Here is a 22,584-nt window from a genome sequence, read left to right as displayed (position 1 = left end):
AAGTGAGGCGGCCAATTGTGCCACATCCACCAATTGTGCCGCGTCCACCACCACAACGTCAACCACCACCACATCCACCACGTCCACCACCACCCCCATGTCCACCACTAGCCCGTCCACCACCACATCTACCACCACCACGTCCACCACCACGTCCACCACATCCACCACGTCCACCACACCATCCACCACCATGTCCACCACCACGCCCACCACCACGTCCACCACCACCACGTCCACCACCACCATGTCCACCACTAGCATGTACAAGACCACCACATCCACCACCACCACATCCACCACCAACACTAGCATGTCCACCACCACCACCACATTCACCACCACCACATCCACCACCACATCCACCACCACCACTAGCATGTCCACCATCACCACGTCCACCACCACCACATCCACCACCACCACCACATCCACCACCACCACCACATCTACCACCATCACATCCACCACCACAACCATCACAACCCCCATGTCCACCACTAGCACGTCCACCACCACCACATCCACTGCCACCACCATATCCACCACCACCACCACCAAGTCTACCACATCCATCACGTCCACCACCCCATCCACCACCACCACCACGTCCACCACCACCACCACGTCCACCACCAACATGTCCACCACCACCCCACCACCACCACATCCACCACTAGCATGTCCACCACAACCACGTCCACCACCGCCACCACCGCCACCACCACCACATCCACCACCACCACCATGTCCACCACCATCACCACGTCGACCACCACCACCACTAGTACCACCACCACATCCACTGCCACCACTTCCACCACCATATCCACCACCACCACATCCACCACCACCCCCACCCCCACCATCACCACGTCCACCACTAACACGTCCACCACCACCATGTCCACCACCTCATATACCACCACCACGTCCACCAACACCACGTCCACCACCACCACCACATCCACCACCACCACGTCCACCACCACTACCACCACCACCACCTCTACCACATCCACTGGAACCACATACACCACAACCACGTCCACCACCACAACGTCCACCACCACCACATCCACCACCACTAAGTCCACCACCACCATGTCCACCAAATCCACCACCATGTGCACCACCACCATGTCCACCACCACCATGTCCACCACCACCACCACCATGTCCACCACCACCACCAAGGCCACCACCATGCCACCACCATGTCCACCACCACGTCCACCACCACCACATGCACGTCCACCACCACATCCACCACCACGTCCACCCCCACAACCACCACCACGTCCACCACCACCACATCCACCACCACCACCGCGTCCACACCCACCAAGTCCACCACCACGTCTACCACCACCATGTCTACCACATTGTCCATCCCCACCCCCACCATGTCCACCACCACCATATCCGCCACCGCCACCACCACGTCCACCAGCACCATGTCCACCACCACCAACATGTCCATCACCACCACCACATCCACCACCACCGCATCCACCACCACCATGTCTACCACCACCACCACATCCACCACCATAATTTTGTATGCAATGAATAACAATAACAGATTTTTCACTGCCGCATCTGCAGAAAAGTCCTCATCCTATTGGAAATTAAGAGAAACTTAAACCCTCACCCAAACAATACATTACGAAAAAAAATGGACTGAATGAGAGCCGTGGCCTGCGGCCTTGGTGCTCCAGTAATATTACACCTGGCGGCCAAGAAACCAAGCGCGTAGAACCCTAAGCGCTTGGCCGCCGCGCCGCCGATGCACGTACCGCGGCGGCCATCTGTGGGTTCTGCCCTGGTAGCTCGCGTGGTTTATCCATAGGATTGGTTCTGTTGTGGGGTGGGAAGGGGGAATTCCATAAACCAAATGCTATTTGAATAAAATTAAATTGGGGACTTTACTATAAGTACAATAGTACTTCAAGGAAGTCAGCAGGCACCGAGGCATTTATGCCACACACATGTTTATTTGTTGACAGGAAAATACACTATGCAAAATGTTTCAGTAACTGACAGCTTTTGGTTACACCTGGGCAGAATCATTCTGCCCAGGGCCCACACAAAAGCCCACACAAAAAGCTTTAAATTTAAGTTTTCTAATGTTACTAAAAAGACCATGAGTCAGAAGATACCAAGCATTTGCAATGCCACCACCACCATGTCCAGCACCACCACGTACGTCCACCACCACACCCACCTCCACCACATCTACCACCACATCCACCACCACCACGTCCACCACCACCATGTCCACCACGACCACCACCACCATGTCTACCACCATCACCACCTCCACCACGTCCACCACCATCACCACATCTACCACCACGTCCACCACCACCATGTCTACCACCACCACATCCACCACTACCACCACGTCCACCACGTCCACCAGTACCGCGTCCACCACCACCCTGTCCACCACCACCATATCCATCACCACCGCGTCCACCACCGTGCCCACCACGTCCACCACCACATCCACCTCCACCATGTCCACCACCACCACGTCCACCACCACCACAACATCCACAACCACCACCACCATGTCCACCACCACCACATCCACCACATTCACCACCACCATGTCCAACACCACCCCCACCTCCACCACGTCCACCACCACACCCACCACCACCACCTCCACCACCACTACCACCACCACCACATCCACCACCACCACGTCTACTACCACCACAACATCCACCACAACCACGTCCACTACCACCACCACGTCCACCACCAAGTCCACCACCACATCCACCACTACATCCACCACAACCAGGTCCACCACCACCATGTCCACCACCACCACGTCCACTAGTACCACATCCACCCCCACACCACGTCCACCACGTTCACCACCACCACGTCCACCACCACCATGTCTACCACCACATCCACCACCACCAGCACCGCGTCCACCACCACATCTACCACCACCACGTCCACCAGCACCATGTCTACCACCACCACGTCCACCACCACCATGTCCACATCCACTAACAACACCACGTCCACCACCACATCCACCACTACATCCACCACCACCACATCCACCAACACCACCACATCCACCACAAGCACATCCACTACGTCCACCACCACTACGTCCACCGCCACCACGTCCACCACATCTGCCACCACATCCACCACCACCATGTCCATGACCACCACCACGGCCACCACCACGTCCACCACGAGGCCACCACCACGTCTACCACCACCACATCTACCACCACCACATCCATGTCCACCACTACGTCCACCCCCAAAACCACCACCACCACATCCACCACCACCACATCCACCATGTCCACCACCACCGCGTCCACCACCACCGCGTCCACCACCACGACCGCATCCACCACCACATTGTACACAACCACCAGGTCCACCACTACCACGTCTACCACCACCATGTCCACCACAATGTCCACCACCACCCCTACCTTCATGTCCACCACCACCACCATGTCCAATACCACCACCACATCCACTACCACCACCATGTCTACCACCACTGCTTCCACCACCACCGTGTCCACTACAAGCTCCACTGGCTGCCAGTAGAACGGAGGGCGGCCTTCAAGTTGGGCTGTCTTACGTTCAAATCCCTCCACTGCACAAGTCCAGCCTTTCTTAATTCACTGATCACTCCGTATCAACCTGCACGTAACCTCCGGTCAGCCCACCATCACTTACTTGTCACTCCCAGAATCAAAACCAGCAAGGTCGGGGGCCGTCGCTTTGCCCACCTTGTACCTAAACTCTGGAATTCTCTTCCAATGGCCATTAAATCCAGTGGTTCCCTACTCCAGTTCAGGAAGCTCTTAAAAATGTTTCTGTTCTCCACAACCGGTTAGTTTCTGCTTTGGGACTCTGTTCATGTTCTGTCAGTTAGCGCCAAGAAACCTCTGGTGTTAGTGCGCTTAAAAAGTTTCATTTAACATAGCATAACAGTGTGTCCACAACCACCATGTCCACCACCATGTCTACCACCACTGTGTACACCATAATGTCCACCACCACCCCCACCACCACCACGTCCACCACCACCATGTCCACCACCACCACCATGTCCACCACCACCACCACGTCCACCACCACCACCATATCCACCACCATCTCATCTACCACCACCACATCCAGCACCATAATTTCCTATGCACTCAATAACGTTAACAGATTTTTCAGTGGCACATTTTCAGAAAAGTCCTCTTCATGTTGGAAATTAAGAGAAACTTAACCCCTCACCCAAACAATACATTTACGAAAAAAATTGACAGAATGAGAGCAGTGGCCTGCAGCCTTGGTGCTCCAGTAATATTACACCTGGCGGCCAAGAAACCAAGCGCGTAGAAGCCCTGAGTGCACGGCCGCCGAGCCGCAGATGCACGCACCGCGGCATCCATCTGTGGGTTCTGCCCCGGTAGCTCGCGTGGTTTAATGTAACAGGCGATTTGCTTAGAATAGATCCCACTGGCTTCCCAGGGGCGGGATACACTTACAGGGGCAGATTTAATCTTCCATGAAAAATCTGAGGGATGCCAGTGGAGCATGGCACAAAGAAGCGCGAGCGGTTTATAGCTGCTGCCAAAGGGACCATTGGACATAACTTTTCCAAACAGTATCTGTCCATCTTCACCTTTGACCCAGTAATGCACACCAGAACTGGAGTCCTCAAGGACAACTGTGGCAATCAAACCACACACACAGGTATCTAGGTAATCCATAGGATTTGTTTTGTTGTGGGGTGGGAAGGGGGAATGCATAAATCTAATGCCATTTGAATATAATTAAATTGGAGACTTTACTATAAGGACAATAGTACTTCAAGGAAGTAAGCGGGAACCGAGGCATTTATGCCACACAAATGTTTATTTGTTGACAGAAAACAACACTATGCAAAATGTTTCCGTAACTGACAGCTTTTGGTTAAACCTGGGCAGAATCATTCAATCAATCAATCAATCAAGACATTTATACCGCGCACTACTCACCCGGAGGGTCTCAAGGCGCATAGGGGGGGGTGGGGGTCTGCTGCTGCTCGAACAGCCAGGTCTTGAGCTTCTTCCTGAAGGAGATGTGGTCTTGGGTCAGGCGCAGGTCGGGAGGGAGGGAGTTCCAGGTCTTGGCGGCCAGGTAGGAGAAGGACCTTCCTCCTGTTGTCGCTCTTCGGATGCGAGGAACCGCGGCGAGGGCGTGACTGGTCGATCGGAGATGGCGTTTGGGAGCGTAGAAGTTGACGCGGCTGTTGAGGTAACTCGGGCCTTGATCGTGTAGGGCTTTGTGTGCGTGGGTGAGGAGACGGAAGGTGATTCTCTTGTTGACGGGGAGCCAGTGCAGGTCTCTCAGATGTCCGGAGATGTGGCTGCGTTGGGGGATGTCGAGGATGAGTCTGGCTGAGGCGTTCTGGATCCGCTGGAGTCTTTTCTGGAGCTTGGCGGTGGTTCCGGCGTAGAGGGCGTTGCCGTAGTCCAATCGGCTGGGGATGAGGGCCTGGGTGACCGTCTTCCTGGTCACGGTGGGATCCACCAGAAGATCTTACGTAGCATGCGCAGGATATTGAAGCAGGATGAGGAGACGGCGTTGACTTGTCTGGTCATGGAGAGGGAGGAGTCTAGGATGAAGCCCAGGTTGCGTGCGTGGTCAGTCGGTTTGGGTGCGGTGCCCAGGGCGGGGGGCCACCAGGAGTCGTCCCAGGCGGAGGGCGAGGAGCCCAGGATGAGGACTTCCGTCTTGTCTGAGTTCAGTTTCAGGAGGCTGGTCGTCATCCACTCGGCTACGTCTTTCATCCCTTCGTGTAGGTTGGCTCTGGCGGCGGCGGGGTCGTTGGTCAGGGAGAGGATCAGCTGGGTGTCGTCGGCGTAGGAGATGATGTTGAGGTTGTGTTGGCGTGCGATGGCCGCAAGGGGGCTCATGTAGATGTTGAAGAGGGTGGGGCTGAGCGAGGATCCTTGGGGGACGCCGCAGATGACTTCGGTGGCCTCTGACTTGAACGGTGGTAGGCGAACTCTCTGCGTCCTTCCGTCGAGGAAGGAGATGATCCATTCCAGTGCCTTCTCCTGATTTCCGACGTTGCTGAGGCGCTGCACTAGGGTGCGGTGGCAGACAGTGTTGAATGCTGCGGAGAGGTCTAGGAGGATGAGGGCGGCTGTTTCTCCGTTGTCGAGCAGAGTTCGGATGTCATCGGTGGCAGCGATGAGGGCGGTCTCGGTGCTGTGGTTGGCTCGGAAGCCAGACTGCGAGGGGTCGAGGGATCCGTTCGTCTCTAGGAAGGTGGCCAGCTGTTTGTTGACGGTCTTCTCGATGACTTTGGCTGGAAACAGGAGGAGCGAGATGGGGCGGTAGTTCTTGAGTTCGGTGGGGTCCGCTGTTGGTTTCTTTAGTAGAGCGCTGAGTTCGGCGTGCTTCCAGCTCTCAGGGAAGGTGGGGGTGTCGAAAGAGGTGTTGATGATGTCCCGCAGGTGGGGTGCGATGACAGCGTCGGCCTTGTTGAAGACGTGGTGATGGCAGGGGTCGGTTGGAGATCCGGAGTGGATGGAGTTCATCATGCGGATGGTGTCTTCTGTGTTGATCGGTGTCCAGGCGCTGAGGGTGGTGGTAGGGGGCGTAGGCGTGGTCGTGGGGAGCGTTGTTTGTTTGTTGAAGCTGTTGTGTATGTCCGCGATCTTGTTTTGGAAGTAGGAGGCGAGGGAGTTGCAGAGGTCTTGCGATGATCATTCTGCCCAGGGCACACACAAAAGCTTCAAATTTAAGTTTTCTAATGTTACTAAAAAGTCCATGAGACGGAAGATAACAAGCATTTGCAATGCAACAGGTCACGCATTTACATGAGTTTAAGCTATTGGGATTGTAAATGACAAAGCATTTTATTTATGTTTTGAAAACCAAACATAAATAAAAGGAATGCCAATAGCTCAAACTTGCGTAAATGCGAGACCAAGTGCATTGCAAATGCTTGTTCCAGTTTGTTGGGGGTCGAAACACCCATTTGGTAGCAAGTAGCAGGTATACCCCAACTGGTATTTAGTAAATATCAAATGAATCGCTAGTGGGCTGCCAACTATCAGGTTCCCACTGAGATAGAGAATATTTACGGGCACTAAAATTAAAATGCTCACCATTAGTGAATTAAATATCTGAAGAAGTGGCATCTATAAGCTAACTGTAATGCACGCTATCATGCAAAAGGACAATAATAATAGACTACTGCGTAGAATATCTGTGCAATGAAGTAAAAAAAAGTACATAGATATGCAAGTCAGATTCAGAGAGGACTATATTCATTCTATATCATGCATTACAATATTTTTGCTTTCTCCCACTGGAAACTTGCTCTGCCCAATAAAAGTTAATGTTAACATGTTCCCCCACGTTTCATTAAAACTCTCCCACATTGTTGTACCAAAATACATTTAATCATTTTGGAACACAAGGAAACCCAAAGAGGGGCCTTCGGACCATGGGTTAATTTAGTTATTATAGGAAACAGGGGTCCTAGGGAGTTAAGATGTAACAAGAAATGCTAATATAGACCACAATCGGTACTATATTTTTGGCGCCCAGCCGGGCGTAGAGTAATTTATTAGGAATAACATAGAATTACATTGACCTGGAGAGGGTCAAAATATGAACAACAAGATAGGGTACAGTCCTGTACCTATCCCGCAAGGTTGGAAAACCAATAGAGTCAAGCACGGTAGAAGGAAGGAAAGAGGTTTTTCAGGCAAGAAGAAAAGATTTTTAGAGCCAAAGGGTGGCTTGCGATTTCAATAGATAGTTTCGCAAAATACACCCAACAGTGTCAACAATTGATTATATACATTAGGTCATATATAACACTGTTTAAAGCGTCGACGTTTCGATCCCTAAGGGCTCTTAATAAAATGGGATCATCATCAGGACAATTTACAATCACTGCCTGTATTGCAATGCGAATGCCTTCACAAGTCTAAGATCAAGGTTGTGATGGCATGATTGTTCTTTGTTGGAGAGGATTTCTCTTTCCGGCTCTTGGAGCTGATTGCTGGCTGCACTTTGGGCAGCCGTGGGGTGGAAGTAGAACACAATGGTTTCTTCCCGTTTTAAGAGTAGGTTACCTCCTTTGTTTTGATCCGCAGACTCAATGCTGACTTCTCGATGGAAGCGGCGGCGGGGCGGTGGGAGAAACTCAATGGTCTTCTCCCCCTTCAGTGGCAGCGCGAATCCGCTGTGCACAAGAGCCGGAAAGAGAAATCCTGTTATTCCTAATAAATTACTCTACGCCCGGCCGGGTGCCAAAAATATATTACTGATTGTGGTCTATATTAGCATTTCTTGTTACATCTTAACTCCCTAGGACCAAGATACATTTAAGCCTTCTTTATTTATGTATATGAGGGTATACGCTGCTCATGTCCGTGCTTATATTACGTGAATCACGGTTCATTACCATTAAAGAGAGGCATAATAGAATGCAATGTTCCACTCTGTGACATTACTGCACACTGCCGATGCTAATTTGCAAACCCTGCCCCTCTAAAAACTTGCGGTTTGCTGTTTTCAGTATCTGTATGGACTTAAATATACAAAAGTGATGTTATTACAAGCCTTAAAATAGCAAATGTGTCACAAATTGTGGCTTAAGTGAGGACGGAGGGGCAGACGACTGATTAGTTAAGTGGTGAATTAATAAACCAGCCTCGTCACACTCACACTTCCTTGAAGACTTGTTCAGGGCCCAGCACAGTCTGTCTCACACACTCCGTTACTGAAGGGAAAACAACTGTGGCAAGCCTGGGAGGGAGCCTCTTGATCCAGTAATCTTTGCAGGGCTTGGGTAACTGCAGACTCATAATGCAGGCGGCATGTCTACAGTGAGGGTGAGGGAGCCGCCTGTGTGAGATGAGACGGTATTGCTACTTTCAATCCTGTGGAGCAGAGGCTGACTAAAGCACTCACCTTCGGTGCTGCCAACGCCTGTGGGCTGAACTCCCTTTCCCTGTCTCTCCATTTTGGCCAGCCAAACAACTACCCCATCGCTGGGGTGGGACTCGGTCCCCTAGCCCGACATGCCTCCTGGAAAGGGATGGGCCACACACACCTGGCGCCGTAAAGGCGCGCCTGCACTCCTGCAGCGCGGGACGCACGCAGGCATGCCCGGGCCGTGCCTGGGCAAAGACCGGGACATGGGCCGGCCCACTTGTGCCCGTTCGAGACTGGCCGAGGCTGGGCTGGGCCACCCCCTTAAAATAGGATTAGAAAACAGTCAAAAAACACAGATGAGTGCTTTATTAACCTTGACAAAGGCTGCTTTGACCCTGCGCTGTTACTGTTGTTGCCGTTAAGCTGTACCTTTATTATGGGGAAACATACTACACCCCAACCAGCACTGCTAGTATTGACAGCATGCTTCAAGGGGCCGTTAGTATTGTCTCAAGTGAAATTGAGCTTATGGAGCGCCGTCTGTCTATGGGTATTGAGGGACGGACAGACATTACAATTTTTAGAGGAACATTATCAGAGCATACGGGAGACTTGCCCAAACCGCAGCTGGAGGGCCTCCGGATTCATCAAACCCCAACTGTTTGGGGAGCACAAGTAGGCAAGATATAATTGAGGAAGCAGACCCAAGATGGCTGTCGACAGTCCGTAGGAGGTAGCTGCACTCGGCCACTCTCCTGCAATTTCAGTTATCTCGTGTTCAACCCGTACTGGCATGGCTCAGTTTGGTCTAAAAAAACCTTAGTAACTGATCTACGAGGGGTTGGAGGCTGGAGGACTTTCTGGATGGAGGATTTTCTGGATGGGCTCCGTGGAAATACGTATGGAATATACAATTGTTTGGCTGGCTGCGGCGGAGGAGGTAGAGACATTCACACGGTATAGCTGGAAACTAGAGTGGTGCTGGCTAAACAAAGCGAGCATATTAAGTGCACCAAGAGGCAGATGGCAGGCAGCACTGTCCAGAGCATTATCTAATGCGCTCTCAGACGTCAAGGAGAGGCTAACATCGTGCCAAGAGATTTGGAGGGTTGTTAAACGTGTCATGGCCCCCAAGGTGCTGAGGACTACCCAGAAGCAGAAACAAGAAGAGTTGGAAGTATTTAGTGAACCTGAAACACCAACAGCGAAGCAGCAAACAAAGGCACAGCAAAGGGCACAGACACGGAGAGAGGCAGCTAAAAAACGGGAAGAGGAGCGGCTCTTGGCTAGTCTGAAGAGGAAAGAGGTGCGACGCAAGGACTTACCTGTCTTGGATACTGCGACAGAAGCAATACTGCGGCAGCCTCTGATTTTCGAGTCATTCCAGGTAAAGGGGTCATCGCCCTTTCCATCTTCATTATCGGCAACAACAGCATTGACATCAAACGGTTTAGAGAGTGCTGAGATGGAGCCTACTGCATCGGATACCGGGACAGGTGCAGGAGCGGACTTGGAGCAGAGGGGGCAAGGATGCGGCTCTGATATAACAGATGGCGATGGCGCTGGGGCAGGCGGGGGCCCACTGTCCCAGCAAATGTCTGAAGGCGGAGCGACGATTGGATTAACTGTGGCGCCCTCGGTGGCTGCAACGCATGGAGCGGTGATATCATCGGACGAGCAAGCAGAGGCTGCAAAGGTCACGGCGTACGAGGAAAAGGAAGGAGCTCGGGTGCATGGAGCGGCGCCCACTGAGGCGGAGGACATGCGCGATCATCCTGCTCTGACGGAGGTTACAGAGCGTCTGATCCAGGAAGCCTTAGTAGGCGGAGAGCCTGGTGGGGGCGGAGAGCCTCGTGGGGGCGGGGCCAAAATCACAGAGGAAAAAGAAGTGGAGGCGATCCCTCACAAGGAAGGAGGCGGCGCTGGATCTGGAGACACCGAGAGCAGTGTAATGCCAGGTACTGGGGGTGCAGACGGTTTAGACAGCGTATACAGGGCCAGCAAAAGAACTGAAACAGTAAGAGATAATAACAATGAAAATGATGCAATCGAAGTCAGTGTTATATCCAACAAAATAGATGTGATGGCTATGGCTCATGATAGTAATAATGAAAATGATGCATTCGAAGTCAGTGATATATCCAACAAAATAGATGCTATGGCTTATGACTTGAGCAAAAAATTAGAAGATTCTATAAAAGAGTCTATACTGGTGCCCGAAGTTGCAGAAGTTGCAAAAGGTGCAGAAGAATGTGATGTCCCTGAGTCTACTATTAGGGTCAAAGTAGGACCAAATGGTATTGACATAATTAACCCACAAGTGGCAGCAGCAGTCGCAGAGTCTGGGGTTAAGAAAGCATTATTAGCTAATCAAGGAGCAATTCCCAAGAAAAAGAATAAGGACAGAAGTAAGAGCGAAATAAAAACTGTATCTCTGTTTAAAAGCCCACTGAACAGCGAGGACAGCGAGGATAGTGACTATAGTGACTATAGTGAGCTGTTGGAGGAGGAGGAGGAGGGTGAGGATGAGGAGGGAGAGGGGTCAGAATCATTACCCACTTCTTCTGCAGAGCTGGAAGATTCTTCAATGAGTGATCCCCAAGAGACGGAGGCTGATCTTTTATGCTCAAAAAAGATGAAGGTAAAAAATGATCTAAAACCTAAAACTAAAGGTAAAACCCATAAGGTTAAGGGTAAATCTCGAGGAAGAACCCTAGTAAGTAATAATAATAAGAGTAAGAGTAAGAGCAGGAGCAAGAAGGGAATGATGCCGCAAAAAGAAATACCCAATACACTTGAGGGGGCCGAAACTGACCCGCACAAGGACAGATTTGACATTTTACTTGCCACAATGAAACAAATTCAAGGAGAAGCACGGCAGGAAAGTCAAAGATCCAAGCGGGCTAACAAAAAAATACAGAAATCTCTCCACAACTTACAGGATATGTACTCTGAAGTAACAGGTAGACTGGCAGAGGTAGAACAGAGAACTGGCAAAATGGAGGATGAAATGGCAGAGATACAGGAATTCAGGCAGACCCAGGGAAAAACTGAATCTGACATATTATGGAAACTGGAAGATTTTGAAAATCGCCAGAGGAGAAATAATATAAGACTCTTAGGAGTGGAAGAAGGCAAAGAAGGGGGAGATACAAGAGCCTTTGTCGTAGAACTGCTGAAAGGTGCGTTCCCAGAAATGGACGCATGGGATTGGGATAAGGAAGTGCAACGAGCGCATCGTTTCCCCCTTGTACAGAAAAAAGGCAATGCGGGCGCAAGATCGAGGGCAATTCTTGTGTATGTAGGAAACTACTTGCTAAGGGAGGAAGTGATAATGAAAGCTAAACCTACGAAGAAACGCACATATAAAGATATTACTTTCTTTGCCCGTCCAGACTTTTGTCATACAACAGTTGAGAGAAGATGGCGGATGCGGCAACTTATAGTACCATTCCAGAACTTAGGCTGTGAAGTCTACTTGCTGTTTCCGTCTCGCTTGAAGGTGGGCTTTAATGGACAGTTCAGAATTTTCTTTTCGGAAATTGTCGCCCAAGAATACTTGACCTATCTTCGAGAAGAGAGAAGACATAGGGACCGAAACGGACAATCGGATCGTACAGAGAATATAAAACAAGTAGCTTCTATCACAAAGAGATAACTGAGCCTTTCTTGTTCTTTTTTGAGACAATGTGATTATATTTTGAAAATGTTGTAGCATGGGGGGTGGCCGGGCGAGACTCCCCTGGGAGGGCACGGCTGTCACACATAGGTCAGGATTGACCTATTTGCCAGTAAGGGAAAGGGTGGGGAGGGAGGGGAAAGAGAAGGGGGTGCGGGGTGGGAACCACATGGGGAACAGGGCACGGCAGGAAAAAAAATAGAGAGAAGGAGCTTAAAAAAAACACTCTCTGGTCATAGGGAACAGGCAGGGTTGAGAAAAAGTAAAGGAAGCAATGCAATAAGCAACGCTAAGCTAGAGATAATGAAATTTTGGATCACTAAACAGATAATGTACAGCAGAGAGGGTAGGAGGGAAAGGAGACATGAGAAAGAGGATAATGGGGATTAGAATTGTAACTTGGAACGTTTGTGGGCTAAATGATCCCCAAAAAAGAGCGAAAATAGCATTAATGCTGAAACAAATGAATCTGGATTTTGCATATATTCAGGAAACTCATATAATGACATCACAAGCGTATGTTCTGTCGCAGTTAGGATTTAAGGTATTAGTTCACTCAAGCCAAGGGGTCAAAAAAAGAGGGGTAGCTATCCTAGCTAGGAATAATAATATTCTAACCAGAAAGAAAGCACAAGACAAATGGGGAAGATGGGCTATGGTTGAGTGTTTTATTGATGGAGAGTGGAAAACATTGGTAAATGTATATGGTTTAACAGAGGACGACCCTGATATATTTCAATTTTTAGATGTTGAATTAGCAACCTGGGCACCAAAAATTATATTGGGAGGCGATTTTAACATTAATGGAGCAGACGGATTAGGACTGGGTTCTTTTGGAAAGTATAGCGGTAGGAAAAAAAAAGTATTTCAGGCACTACACAGCCTGGTGTTAAACAATGCTCTCTCAGATGTATGGGGGAAAAAGATATCGGATAATAAAGGGTACACATATTACTCTGCTCCGCACCAAACATGTGCAAGATTAGATTATTTTTTTATTTCAAGTACTAGTATTTCTAATTCGAAGATTGAAAGGCTGCCACGGATCCTAAGCGACCATAACCCTCTAGTACTTACTATAATAACAAAAACAAGTATTAGACAGCGTACGAACTGGACTTTTGAAAGAGAGCTACTGAAAGATGAGAAGTATATAGAATACATGAATAAATGGATCATTGATTTTTTTTCCTTTAATAAAGATACAGCAGAAATGGGAGTGGTTTGGGACACTTTTAAAGCTGGAATACGAGGTGAAACAATGAGTTATAACTCTTATAAAAGGAAACAAATTCAGCTGAGGAATTCAGAATTAGCTTCGAAGGTTTTGATGGAAGAAGAAAATCTAGAAAATAGCGTGGTGTTGGGGCGGGATATGGAAAAAGCTTGGGTAGAGTTAGTAAAAGCCAAAGGTGAGGCAGAGGGTGAAATTGCCAGCAAAGCAGCGAAAATTTATAACACTAAAAGAGAGAAGTGTTATGAGTTGAGTGAGTCAGTAGGTAGGATACTGGCTACTAGAACAAGGCAACAAGAATCTGCAGGTATAGTGAGGGAAATTAGGGACACCGCGGGCATGGTTCATTCAGACTCGATTAAAATAAGAGAAGTCTTTAGGATATTTTATGAGAAGTTATACGACGACGAGTTACAGGGTCGTGATCCTCTAAAAGATAAGGAAGAAATGATGGAGTATCTCCAGGAGATCCCTATAGACCCAATAGAGGAAGAGGAAGCAGATGGGTTAGAGGGAGAGCTGCAGTTAGAAGAAATAAAGGAGGCAATATGGAACCTACCTTCTGGCAAAGCAGCAGGCCCTGATCAGATACCCATAGAATTTTACAAAGTATTTTGGGATTGTTTGAGAGAAGAAATAATAAAGGTGATGCAAGGGGCACAGCTGGGCATAACATCGCCTAAATCATGGGGGTGTGCAGAGGTGGTCGTAATATTAAAAAAAGGTAAAAAACCGGAAGAACCAGGCTCGTATAGGCCTATAACTCTACTTAATGCAGACGTAAAAGTCTTCTCTAAAGCATTGGCATCAAGGCTGGCAAAAGTTATAGATAAAATTGTCAGCAGCTGCCAACACGGTTTTATACCAGGGAGAGGAACCACCCACCATATACGGAAAGCAATAACTTTATTTGATGTTTCGTCAGTCACAGGGGACCCGATTGCAGTGATGTTACTCGATGCAGAAAAAGCATTCGATCGAGTCTCCTGGAGCTACCTTTGGTATGCTCTAGCTAGAACAGGAATTAAACAAGGCTTTATTAAAGCTTTACAAACTCTCTACTTAGAACCAGTAGCGACACTACGAGTGAATAGTGGAAACACAGGACAATTCCATATAAAAAGAGGCACTAGACAGGGGTGCCCTTGCTCACCTTTATTGTTCGCTATATATATGGACCCGCTTATACGCAGAATAGAGGCATCAGCGATGATAACTCCGGTTACAACACTTATTGGGCAGTGTAAAATCTTAGCCTACGCAGATGACATTGCTGTTATCTCTCCAAATCCATCTGAAGCTATAGAACACCTTGAACTCGAGGCGCTGAAATTTGGAAGAATATCGGGATACAAATTAAACACATCAAAAACACAGATAATAAAAAATTTGTATACCCCATGCTTAGACAACCGAGTGATACAAGAAGGTACATATCTAGGGGTTATCATAACGTCAGATTTGGATAACTTGGTGGAAAGGAATATTTCCCCTTTAATCAAGAAAGTGGAGAAAGACCTGGATAGATGGGATAATTTACACCTATCAATAGTGGGAAGGTCTAATATAGTAAAAATGATTATCCTCCCAAAATTTTTATATTTATTTAGGGCAATACCGCTATTTTTTGATAACAAAATATTTAAAAAACTGGAGAGTATCCTAAATAGATTCCTTTGGGCAAAAGGGAAAACGATAAGGGCTCTTAGATATATGACATTGCCGAGAGAAAGGGGAGGCTGGGGAGTCCCAGATTTAAAAGCTTACTACTGGGCGGCGGCTCTACAGAATATGACTGGCTTAATGGGAGGCGAACAGTGCCGCGGAGCAGAGGAGTGGAGTAAATTTGGATCATTAGCAATCTATGGTCTAACTTTGGGAATGGAAGTGAAGGATGTTCTCCTGAAATTTACAGAGGATAGTTATTATAAGAGGACAAAGTTTAAGATAATAATAGCAGCATTCGAAATTTGGAAAAGTTTTGCTAAAAAAATTGGCCTAGGAAAATTTAATTCTTATACAAGACTGTTACACAATCCAACCCTCCCACAAGATATCTTCTCGGGACCTATAATGGCAGAGTGGAAAACAGGGGAATCAGAACCATTGGAGATATTAGGGGGGAACAGTGTGTTCTCCAATTTAAAGATCTACAAGACAGATATAACCTAGAAACTAGGCAATTTTTCAAATTCCTCCAGATTAGGAGTTTCCTCCTGGGAAAAAAAGGCGGCGCTCTGGGATTTAGGCGTAATGCTATCATGGAAATTATTCAAAGGGGGCAGGATTGCACAATCAAAAGATTGTATGCTGAACTGATTAAAGTAAAACAAGATGATCACCAAAAGTGGAGCGAAAAATGGAAGGACAATCTTAAAATCAGCTCTGAAAGTTTTGGTATCTCCCTAGAAATGGGGAATTCATTACTATGTTCAGCACCATTACAGGCTCAACACTACAAAACACTTTATCACTTGTATTATACACCGGCTAAAATAGCACAATGGGGAGGTTTAGTGGGTATTACATGCTATAGGTGTGGAAGCTCGGATGCTGATTTGGAACATGTATTTGCTTTATGCCCCCGTTTAGATTTATTTAAAAAAGAAATCGAATGTTTTATAAGTAAAATTCTAGAAAGCGAAATTGTATTAACCCCAGGAACTATTCTATTAGGAGTTAATGTTGAGGATGTACATCCTTTTTGTGGGAGAGAATTTTTGTTTGTTGCTATGTCTATCATGAGATTATGTATAGCCTCTGCATGGATAGATCCTGTACCACCTACCTTCCACAAATGGCTGGCTAAGTTACTAATAACGCATAAAATGGAGAAAGAGATATATGCAAGGAAGGGAAAAAGGGGAAGGAAGTTAGGTAATATAATATGGGATCCTATAACACGATGGAAGGAGGAATAATAGTGTGAAATGTTGGTTTGCCTACAGATAAGGAATATTAGCTCGGTGCAATTATAATATCGATGTTATACAATATGAAAGTATACTTTGCCCGAATTTATGCTATTCTTGTGCTCTAATTTGTGCTCTAATTTGTTTTTTTTTGGTAATATCACCCTCGCCTGCTGATGATTTAGTGATTGTTTTTTATTTTGATCTATGAACTATTTGTATATACTTCTTCTCCTTCAATCTTTTGTTTGTATTAATGATGCCGTGCCTTGTATATAATTGCAAAATACTTTAATAAAAAAATTTAAAAAAAAAAAAAGACAAAGGCTGCTTTGACCCCACGATGTTACTGTTGTTGCCGTTAAGCTGTACTCTTATTATGGGGAAACATACTACACCCCAACCAGCACTGCTAGTATTGACAGCATGCTTCAAGGGGCCGTTAGTATTGTCTCAAGTGAAATTGAGCTTATGGAGCGCCGTCTGTCTATGGGTATTGAGGGACGGACAGACATTACAATTTTTAGAGGAACATTATCAGAGCATACGGGAGACTTGCCCAAACCGCAGCTGGAGGGCCTCCGGATTCATCAAACCCCAACTGTTTGGGGAGAACAAGCAGGCAAGATATAATTGAGGAAGCAGACCCACAACCTGATATCAATGTTGTTCTATTGGTGGAAATTCCTGCTGTTAAACGGAAAAGAAATCAATCTGTAGTAAAAGGAAGCAGCCTACTGGTAGCATCCCTGCCCGTAGCCAAACACGCCTCTCTACCTGGATACAGCCATCGTCCGGTATTGGCACAGCTGCAGCCCTTGACTCTTCCGTGGCTATACAGACTGTGAAACCGAGTTGCTCTATTAGTACACAGACTGAAGCAGCACCTAGCCTTGAGAACTATGGGGACATTCTCGCTAATATTGCTGCGGCGTTGGTGTCTTATTGCAGAGCCGCCTAGGTAATCTGGCTACACTCATAGGAGGGGCTGGTCAATTGAAGGGAAATGTACAAATGATGGTTGCTAACGAGGTTGATAGGAGCAGGGCCATCAATAGTGTGGGTGTTGGTATGAGTATTTTAGATCCCAAAATTGTGTCGCAAATCGCCAGAGTTACGGCTCCCGCAATCACCCTTCACCGGATATACGATCAATCCAGGGGGTGTTTGTCAATTCGAACACAGATGTAAGAATGGACAGAAATGTTTTAAAGACAGCATTGTACGCACTTTATAGCGTGGAAAGACTAGAAAGGGAATTGAATAAACGAACTGTCGCAAAATGTATATCCATTGCGTACCCCGAGCATTGTCTACGAAGTTATATTGCACTACAGATGTCCCAATGGGAGAGAGGCCTCCTATTCCGTCTAAGAGCTGGGACAGTAAGATATTTGCTTTGTTTTCCCTATGGGAATAACGCAAAACTTGACTCCCTGCCATGTCCATGTGATGTTCACAGCAGTCAAACACTTTTACACGTTTTATTCTTTAGTAAATACTATTTGAAATATGCACAATGGTTGTTAATTCCGTATTTTAAAAAATTGTCACCTATTAATTTAACAGACACTCTTGACTGCAAATTTAAATTGGACAATGTTGAATTGACCTTGCGCATTGACACCTTTTTGAGAGAAGTTTCGGGTGCATGGAAATCTATGTGCGATCTATGAAGTCATTCGTATTGTACTATTCACAATATGCGCTTTACCTAGGTTTACTGTATTTTGCTACATTATGGATTGGACATTGCTATCTATTTATTTTTCTAATGTTTTTTTATCCTGTACATGTGTTTTTTTATCCTGTACATGTGTTACTTTATGGACACATTGCTATCCGCAGAACGTCTTTTGGATTGGGATTGGATTAGCTACTTTCAGTCCTCTTACTCTTGAATGGGATTAGAAGGGTTTCTTTAAGTTAGCTGCTGCTTATGGCTTTCCCTGACAGTGCTCTGTGGATAACTCATTCATGTTCCTGCAGCTAGTAGATAATTAATTTCCAAGTTCGAGGGCTCTCTGAGAGGCACAGTGACAAGATCTGGCTAACAACTTTTTGTGTATTAAGTTTATGTGCAGGTCAGTGGTGTAACAAAACTTGAGTCCTCCCCCTATTCCCCCTTGCAAAAAACATGGACGCCCTCCTTCCCCTAGACTGTCAGGACCTCTCGGGCCAGAATTAATTAAATGAACGATGTCAAGAATTCATATTAAACCTCGAACTGCATATTGTTTTGTATTATCATGCTTCACATTCTGATCATGGCAAAGTGCAATATTGTTTTAAACCTTCTTTGTCTAATCAATATAGCAATGCAACTTGCTTTTTATGCGCATACTTTCATTCACTGCTCTGGGTAAAAGCAGCTTGTTCTGTTAATCCTTCCCTAACTTTCCAGAAGTGTCAGAGCAGACAGGCTCGCGGAGTCATTCTTGGTTACTGAGTGAGTCGGTTACATTTTTGCAACATTTCTTCCGTGAGTCTGTTTATTCTTAAATGATTGTGACAAGAGGCTCAGAGAAGATGTGTATGTATTTGTAAGGTGCATAGCTGCCCTTAGGCTTCCCAGCCTAAGAGAAACATAACTACGGTGGACTAAGTCAAGTTGCCTGAGATTGGGAGTTTTTAGGGAAAGAGCAATGTTTTGAGTCTTTTCCTGAATGCTAATTCGTTGGTTATCATGCGCATGTCCCTGGGTAGTGTGTTCCACATTTTAGGAACCAAGTGCTTGAAGGACCTTCCTCCCCATTGTTCTCTTTTTATTTTGCCCTGTTGCATAAGAAGATCCTCTGATGACCTTAGGGTCCTACTCGGTGTATAGTGTGTAACCAATTTTTGGATTAAGACCTGTCCTTTGTCATTCATGGCTCTGTGGGCGATACACAGTGCCTTGAACTTGATCCTCGCCTGGACTGAAAGCCAGTGAAGTGTCCTCAGGGCTGTCCTGGCCGACTGCTGTTTCGGGATTTGTAGCAGGGTTCTTGCTGCGGCATTCTGCACTACCTGCAACCGGTTATTGACGTATTTTGGTGCCCCCAGATACAGCGAGTTCCCCTAGTCCAGATGTGACATGATTAATGCTTGGATCACAATTCTACGAGATTGTTCAGGTAGGATGGGGAGAATTTTACAAAGCATATAGAGTAAGCTGAAACATTTGCCTGAAAGTTTCTTTGCTTGGGTCTCCATGCTTAAATGTTTGTCTAGCCAGATTCCCAGGTTTTTGATGGCAGTCTTGGTGGTTGGTGGTTCTTCCAACTGAGTAGGCCAGCTTATAAGATTCCTGGGGACTGTTTTGTTTCCCACGAACATAAGTTCAGTTTTATCCCCATTCAGTTTAAGGGACTATTTATACATCCATTCAGCTATTCGTGTTATGCAATGCCCTAGGTTACTGTGTAGGGAGTGGGGGTCGTTCGTCACTGATAATACAAGTTGTGTATCATCCGTGTACGACACTATGGATAGACCACATTCTTGTACTATCCCTGTAAGAGGTTGCATGCAAATATAAAAAAGTGTGGTGCTCAGTGCAGAGCCCTGTTGCACGGTAGTTGGAGGGTATCGGATAGATAGTTCCCTTCCAGCAACTGGAATGATCTGTCTTTCAGAAATTAAGTGAGCCACTTTATTGCTGTGCCTGTGATACCTTCTTCCTTTAGCCTATAGATCAATGTGCAATGGTCCACCGTATCAAAGGCGGCGCTCAGATCCAGGAGCAGGATGGCCGCTGAGCACCCCTGGTCTAACACTTTTTAAGTTCCTCAGTTACCATCAACAGAGCGGACTCTGTGCTATGTTGGGGATGGATACCCATTTGTGTGTTGTGCGCCGGAAACCCATTTGTGTGTTTTGCGCCGGAAACCCATTTGTGTGTTGTGTGCCGTATTCATTTTTTCTTCATAAATTTGGCCTGTGCTTGGATCATCTCCCTAAGATATTGTCTAATAGCTGCCTTATATTGACTTTTGATGGTGGGATCAGAGTTTTTTCTCCACAACCTTTCCATTCTTTTACATGATTTTTTTGTCTGAATTATTTGCTCATTGAACCATGGGGCTTTAATCCTAACATCAAGTTTACTTTGTCTGGTTTTCTGTGGGTGTTGGGCTGCAACTTTGTTGGGCCAGTCAGCCCAAATCTTGTTGGCCTCTTCTACGTCATCGGTCAGGCTTGGTGCTTGGTCCTCTAATTCAATCCTTACGTTGTCAGGTAGGGACTTTGGCCATTTATTCTCAATCTCGGATTTTCCAGTGTAAACGGGATGAAATAATGATCCGACCATGGCATTGGTATAGGGCTCCCTACTTTTAGCTTAGGGTCATTTGAAACAAGCATTGGCACAGCCAATAGGTCTCGCCTTTGGGACCTTATAAGTGTTTAGCCATGCACAAGTTGATGCTGTTGCACCAAGGATATTGTACTGCATAACGAAATGCTTATAAGGTTCCAAAAGTGAGACCTATTGGCTATGCCAATGCTTGTTTAGTGTTGCACTGGTGTTTCCTTTGGTACAGTGCTATAAAATAGGGTTAATACATATAAGAAAATAAACGTTGCCTGTGCAAGATCGTTTCCTACTGTTTTTGTAGTTTTGCTCTGGTGTTTCCTTTCTAATTATTAAAAAATGTTTTTGTGTCAAGGATCAGAGCGGCAGTGGAAATATACAGTGATTCATGCCCTCTAATAGTGGATGTAACATGCATTTGCAATGCAACGGTCTCGCCTTTTCAAAAGTTAAAGCTATTGGCATTGTAAATGACAACATTTTTATTTATGTGTTGGTTTTGAAAACAGATAAATAAATGGCATTGTAATTTACAATGCCAATAGCTTACTCTCTTGGAAATGCGCAAACTATTGCTTTTCCAATGAGCGAGCAACACACACACACACAGAGTGAGCAACACACACATACAGAGCGAGCAACACACACACACACAGCGAGCAACACACGCACAGAGCGAGCAACACACACACAGAGCGAGCGCACATCGGAGGCAGCTACTGCCTTGGACTTTGCCTCAGTTTTAACAGGGACAGCTAAGAAGAAGACAGTCTCAGTTAAGCAAACAAAAATGAAATTACAAACAGAACAGATGAAAAAAGTTGAACAGATTTCGTAAAGACGAACGGACTAAGCAGCCAAGTTCACAAAACTTGCTGGGCTACTAAACCAGACTAAATATACAAATTTTAGTCATAGGGTAGTTCACCTAAACGCGTGTTTGCGGTATCATACATGATCACCCAACTGCTGCTAAGATGTTCACACCTGTTATTGCACGAGCCCCTCTGAGGAGGTAGCCCTTTGGTTTCTCTAGGTCCAGGACTGGCTGCCTTGGAATCGAACAGAGCCCAGGCAGGGGTCAGCCACACAAGAGCCATCCTCCTTGACCATGTGCTCCATCACCAGAGCGAAATGAAATATCCACACACACATGCAAGAACAGGCAGTAAAGCAGTTTACACTTAAAATAAAATCAAACAGAAAAAGAAAATGACGTGGGTTTATGCCGGGCACGTTCCCGGGGAGTGTAACACGGATTACTTTCATTCTTTACAACTTCCCCCAAGGGCGCTATATAAAACCACTCAACAGACTACAAATATAATTCGCATTCCTGCTGGTAAGAAGCTCCTCGCAGCCTAGGTATAAAGCACTAGCAAACACCCCAGATAATTAATCACTTCCCTCCTACCTCCCTAAACAAATGGAAGAAATATCCACTAACGAAACAGTGCAGGAACGTTAAAGAATTCCGTGTGCCTGTCCAGGAAGCGCAGAACATTCTGGTACTCCCTTACACACG

General features: G+C 46.7%; 1 non-coding gene across 1 annotated transcript; it reads right to left on the bottom strand.

Annotated features, from left to right (window-relative positions):
* Positions 1-21,993: 21,993 nt before the first annotated feature.
* Positions 21,994-22,172, bottom strand: LOC147737587 (small Cajal body-specific RNA 16). Its single transcript, XR_015300192.1, has one exon.
* Between the last annotated feature and the right edge of the window lie 412 nt (positions 22,173-22,584).

The sequence above is a fragment of the Lissotriton vulgaris genome, chromosome 1_1 (assembly GCF_964263255.1).
Source record: "Lissotriton vulgaris chromosome 1_1, aLisVul1.2, whole genome shotgun sequence".
Lineage (NCBI taxonomy): Eukaryota > Metazoa > Chordata > Amphibia > Caudata > Salamandridae > Lissotriton > Lissotriton vulgaris.
This window is presented reverse-complemented; position numbering and strand designations above follow the sequence as displayed.